The following is a 6,164-nucleotide window of genomic DNA, read 5'->3' as shown; positions in this document are numbered from 1 at the left end:
ACACACCCAGCATTCGCCCAGACACTCCTCCGTTTCTCCAGCCACTCCCGCGTTTTTCCCAGAAACGGTAGCGTTTTCTCGCACACACCCATAAAACGGCCAGTTTCCGCCCAGAAACACCCACTTCCTGTCAATCACATTACGATCACCAGAACGAAGAAAAAACCGTGAGTAAAAAACCTAACTGCATAGCAAATTTACTTGGCGCAGTCGCACTGCGGACATTGCGCATGCGCACTAAGCGGAAAATCGCTGCGATGCGAAAAAATTTACAGAGCGAACAACTCGGAATGACCCCCTTTATTCACATTAAAGAGAATGTGTGTCATACTTATCTACACTGAATGCTGAAAGTGCCTGTGCTCGCTGTGGATGGACTTTTTAAACTCCCTGTACAGTGGCAAAAATATAAATTTTGCTCCACCCTTCCAAAAAGTTTCTGCTGCCTAACGGGAGGGTTAGTAAGCGGGGTAGGGGGTTTAGGGTTAGGCTGTGGGAGTGGAGGGTTAGGTAGCGGGGTAGGGAGTGGTAGGGTTAGGCTGCGGAGGTGGGGGTGTTATGGTTAGGCATCGGTGAGGGGGGGGGTTAGGGTTAGGCTGTGGGAGTGGAGGGTTAGGGTTAGGTAGCGAGGTAGGGAGTGGTAGGGTTAGGCTGCGGAGGTGGGGGTGTTATGGTTAGGCATCGGTGAGGGGGGGTTAGGGTTAGGCAGCGGGGAGGGAGGATTAGGGTTAGGGCCATGTTTGTAAGATAAGTATACTTCCCTTGTTGTTTTCTATTGTCAGGAAGCTGTGGTTGGTATTCTGACCACCGGAATTCTCTACCAAACCCAGGAGCACAGTGCACCATGCCATATGCTGCACTGACTCTGCTGTATTAGATGTGCTCTATCCACAAGACTCTATAGTGACTGTATCTAGGGGCACAGTGCACGTTGCCATATGCTGCACTGACTCTGCTGTACAAGATGTGCTGCAGCCCAACCCTCTTACCTCCACCCCATAGCAGCTACGCGAACCAGGAGAGCGTCTGCGACCGTGTGTCTAAGCCGAAGCAGCTCCGCTGCAAGTACCTGGGAACTGAGCCGCAGGAGTATGCAACGCCGCTTGGTAGGTGATGGAGCTGCAGCTCTGAAGTGTCACCCTGACATACAGCGCTGACAACCCTTGGTGAAGAAATCTTCTTAGCAAGCTTTTTCAGGGTTGCCCGGTGTAGCCCTTCTGTTAGGTGACCTGCTGCTGCAGACACCAACTAAAACTAAGCTGTAGTGCCTGGAGGCGGGGTTTAAAGAGGAGGCCCCAATGTATTCTGGGACAGCCTAAAGCTTTAGCCCAGTGGTTTCCAAACTTTTTTGAATCATGGCGCCCTAGGTCAGAATATCAGAATTTTTTTCACAGCACCCTAGGTAAAAAATTTCTTATTGAGAAATTTAGAAGGAAATATTACATTAATTAGATTGCGTTTATATGTCATCCTTAGGGTCAGTTATGTGGTGAGGGACAAGATTTGCTTCTGTTTGGCCACATACTTTATGACTGGCAGCCACCAGCACTGGTTTTGCCTATTATATTGACCATGAATAATTTGAATTGGTCCTGGACCACCAACAGGGCACCCCTGCAAGTGTCCAGAGGCACCCCAGGGAGCCACGGCACACAGTTTGGGTACCTCTGCTTCAGCCTGTTGGTGCCTCTGGATTAAGATCCACTCTCATACCCTCCAACATGACCCGCCCCACTAGGTACAAAATGCTCTATTTCTGGTCTTCCTTCTTAATTTATTATTGCAATCACCTGTGAAGAAACTGCTTTCTTATCATTTAACTAGTTCAACACAGGTGATGGAAATCATAAATTAAGAGGGAAGTCCAGAAACAGAGCATTTTGTACCTAGTGGGGTGGGTCATGTTGGAGGGTCTGCACTCTACACCACAATGCGTACCTCCCAACATTCTGTGATTGAAAAGAGGGACTCCTATGCGCGTAGCTCGCGCGTCCGAAAAGGGGGCATGGCCAACCAAAAGGGGGCGTGGCCTCACAGCACTGCCGCGATTGCGAGTCACGGCCCTTTTTTCATCACTAAAGGGGGCATGACCAGCGCTCTGTGAGCCGCTGGCATGCCCCCTCTCCCTGTCTTCACTGAAGAGACGCTGTGCGCATGTGCACAGCGTCTATTCACCGCTGCTCTGCAGCGATGACAGGAGCCTCCCATCTGCCCTTTCCACACCGCGGGACACTGCGGCCCGCGGGTGGGACAGCGGGACAGTTCCAAAAAAAACGGACTGTCCCGCGAAAATAGGGACAATTGGGAGGTATGCAATGTTTTCCTGTGGAAACCAATGTATCCTGCTGCAGAAAAAGGACATAGCTTAGTAGCCATGTTGTTACAAACGCTTTATATAAAATACAATTTCTGATACCTCTTTCTGCATTTAAATGTCACACTTCCCATCTTAAAAATGTCCCATTCCCAAACTGAACATTTCACGGATCCTCATGACATCCATGATTCTTTCTTTAAATGTTATGAGTCTATGCTGCTCAGTTTTATGCCTTAACCCTGAAAATGCAATTTAGCATTTCTCCTGTGACTTTCTGAAGCCAACAGGGATTTAATCATGAGCCCCGATTTTGGACAGGGAACTAAAATCTGGTATTAAAAAGATTCCCAACTCTAAAATGATTACCCTTAGGACTTCATCTCTTGTTACCGTCATTACTTCATTCTACTCACAAAGGTTTTGTTTAAGGACAGGACGTCGTTACACAATGCTCAGCAATTGATCGTGGCTATGACTTATATACATGCTGCCACTGAGAAAACATTGGGGGTCATTCTGAGTTCTTCGCTCGCTAGCTGCTTTTAGCAGCATTGCACACACTAGGCTGCCGCCCTCTGGGAGTGTATCTTCACTTATCAGAATTGCAAACGAAAGATTAGCAGTTTCTGAGTAGCTTGAGACTTACTCCTACACTGCGATCAGCTCAGCCCGTTTCGTTCCTGGTTTGACGTCACAAACACGCCCTGCATTCGGCCAGCCACTCCCCCGTTTCTCCAGACACTCCCGCGTTTTATCCTGGCACGCCTGCGTTTTTCCGCACACTCTCAGAAAACGGTCAGTTTCCGCCCAGAAACACCCACTTCCTGTCAATCACACTCCGATTACTTCAACGATGAAAATTCTTAGTTCGGCCGTGAGTAAATCTACTAAATTTTGTGCTAAAATACTTAGCGCATGCGCATTTTCGCATTAATCGCTCCGTTGTGAAAATCGGCAACGAGCGAACAACTCGGAATGACCCCCATTGTTAGCAGCTTTTATAGCACAAGCTGAAGGCTTTACTCATGATTAATGCTATTAACACTAGACCCTGCCATCTTTACTGTTGGACTCAGCAGGAAGCGCCCGCTCTCCTCATTACTTCTTAACTTTGCTTTAGATCCTTTAATTCAACATTTTATCACCTGCTCCTCTTGGAGAGGCGTCACCATGTGTTCCATGTAGGAACCGACCTTTGCTGACGATCTGAGTCCATGTTCAAAGAGCTTAGCTGCAAACTACAGATATATGCTGGATCTTATATGGGGTAGAGACACCTATACCATGGCTGATCTCTACCAGGCCTTCAGCTTGGATGTTCAACTAGCAGGTTTATTACACATGAATCTGGCAAGCCTTCAGCGTCCTCTCAGGGACAATGGGCTGATCCGTACGACTTGTGCAGTTTACAGCTGCTCGTTTTAAATGTGGACACGTGGATGCTGACTTTTCCCACTGCATGTGGTCCTGTCCAAAAATATATGGGTTTTGAAACCTTGTTTATAATTATATGTAAAAAGACCTGGCAATAGATTTTCTCTTACGTCCTAGAGGATGCTGGGGACTCCGTTAGGACCATGGGGTATAGACGGGCTCCGCAGGAGACATGGGCACTCTAAGATGGGTGTGAACTGGCTCCTCCCTCTATGCCCATCCTCCAGACCTCAGTTAGATCATGTGCCCAGAGGAGACTGGATGCACTACAGGGGAGCTCTCCTGAGTTTCTCTGAAAAGACTTTTGTTAGGTTTTTTATTTTCAGGGAGTATTGCTGGCAACAGGCTCCCTGCTTCGTGGGACTGAGGGGAGAGAAGCAGACCTACTTAACTGATAGGCTCTGCTTCTTAGGCTACTGGGCACCATTAGCTCCAGAGGGTCGGAACACAGGTGTCGTCCTCGCTGTTCGTCACGGAGTCGCGCCGCCGTCCTCCTCACAGAGCCGGAAGATAGAAGCCGGGTGAGTATATGAAGAAAGAAGGCTTCAAAGGCGGCAGAAGACTTCAGATCTTCACAGAGGTACCACGCAGCGGTCGCGCTGCGCTCCATCGCTCCCATACACATACACAAGGCACAGTAAGGGTGCAGGGCGCAGGGGGGGCGCCCTGGGCAGCAATAATTACCTCAAATAACACTGGCACAAGTATCAGATACTGCGGAGGCAGTATATTATAAAACCCCCGCCAGTATAAAAAAAATGAGCGGGACCGAAGCCCGCCGTCGAGGGGGCGGGGCTTAATCCTCCAGCACTAACCAGCGCCATTATCTCCACAGCAAGCTGCAGAGAAGCTGCTCCCGGACTCTCCCCTGCTGTACAAGTAACAGGGGGCAAAAATGAGGGGGGGCACATTTATTTGGAGCAAAGTGAAAAAAAATAAAAAAAATTATATATATATATATATATATATATATATATATATATAAAGAGCGCTGTACAGGCTGGGATTTTGTTTCCAGTGTCAGTTGGCGCTGGGTGTGTGCTGGCATACTCTCTCTCTGCCTCTCCAAAGGGCCTTATTGAGGGGCTGTCCCCATATTCATATATCCCAGTGTGTGTGGGGGTGTCAATACGTGTGTGTCGGCATGTCTGAAGCGGAAGGCTCGTCTAGGGAGGATGCAGAGCAGATGGTGGTGGTGTCTCCGTCGGCACAGCCGACACCGGATTGGTTGGATATGTGGAATGTTGTAAATGCAAATGTGACCTTATTACATAAAAGTTTGGACAAAGCAGAGTCCAAGGAAAGAGCAGGGAGTCAATCCATGGCTTTGACTGTGTTACAAGGCCCTTCGAGGTCTCATAAACGTCCCCTTTCCCAGATAGCAGACACTGATACCGACACGGATTCCGACTCTAGTGTCGACTATGATGATGCAAGGTTGCACCCAAGGGTGGCCAAGAGTATTCATTATATGATTATTGCAATAAAAGATGTTTTGCATATCACAGAGGACCCCTCTGTCCCTGACACAAGGGTCTGCATGTTTCAGGAAAAGAAACCTGAGGTAACGTTTCCCCCATCTCATGAGCTGAACGCTTTATTTGAAAAGGCTTGGGAAACTCCAGACAAGAGACTGCAGGTTCCCAAGAGAATTATTATGGCGTATCCTTTTCCCTCACAGGACAGGTTACGGTGGGAATCCTCACCCACGGTGGACAAGGCCTTGACGTGCTTGTCCAAAAAGGTTGCACTGCCGTCCCCGGACACGGCAGCCCTCAAGGATCCTGCTGATCGCAGACAGGAAACTACCTTAAAATCAATTTATACGCATATGGGTGCCCTGCTCAGACCGACAGTAGCGTCGGCATGGGTGGGTAGCGCGATTGCAGCGTGGGCAGATAACTTGTCATCTGACATTGACACCCTAGATAAAGACAGTATTTTGTTGACCTTGGGTCACATTAAGGACGCAGCGTTATATATGAGAGAGGCTGCGAGAGATATTGGGCTGTTGGGTTCAAGAGCCAATGCCATGGCAGTTTATGCTAGAAGGTCCCTGTGGACCCGTCAATGGACAGGTGATGCTGATTCAAAGAGACATATGGAGACTTTACCTTACAAGGGTGAAGTTTTATTTGGGGAGGGCCTCGCGGACCTGGTTTCCACAGCTACCGCAGGTAAGTCTTCTTTTTTGCCTTACGTTCCCACACAGCAAAAGAAACCACCTCAATACCAGATGCAGTCCTTTCGGTCGCATAAGTTCAGGAAGGGTCGGGGCTCTTCCTTCCTCGCCACAGGTAGAGGTAGAGGGAAAAGAACACCAGCTACGGCTAGTTCCCAGGAACAAAAGTCCTCCCCGGCCTCTACAAAATCCACCGCATGACGCTGGGGCTACGCTGAGGGAGTCCGTACC

This window comes from Pseudophryne corroboree, chromosome 3 (assembly GCF_028390025.1).
Source record: "Pseudophryne corroboree isolate aPseCor3 chromosome 3, aPseCor3.hap2, whole genome shotgun sequence".
Lineage (NCBI taxonomy): Eukaryota > Metazoa > Chordata > Amphibia > Anura > Myobatrachidae > Pseudophryne > Pseudophryne corroboree.
The sequence above is the reverse complement of the archived record's forward strand: the minus strand, read 5'-3'. Positions refer to the sequence as shown.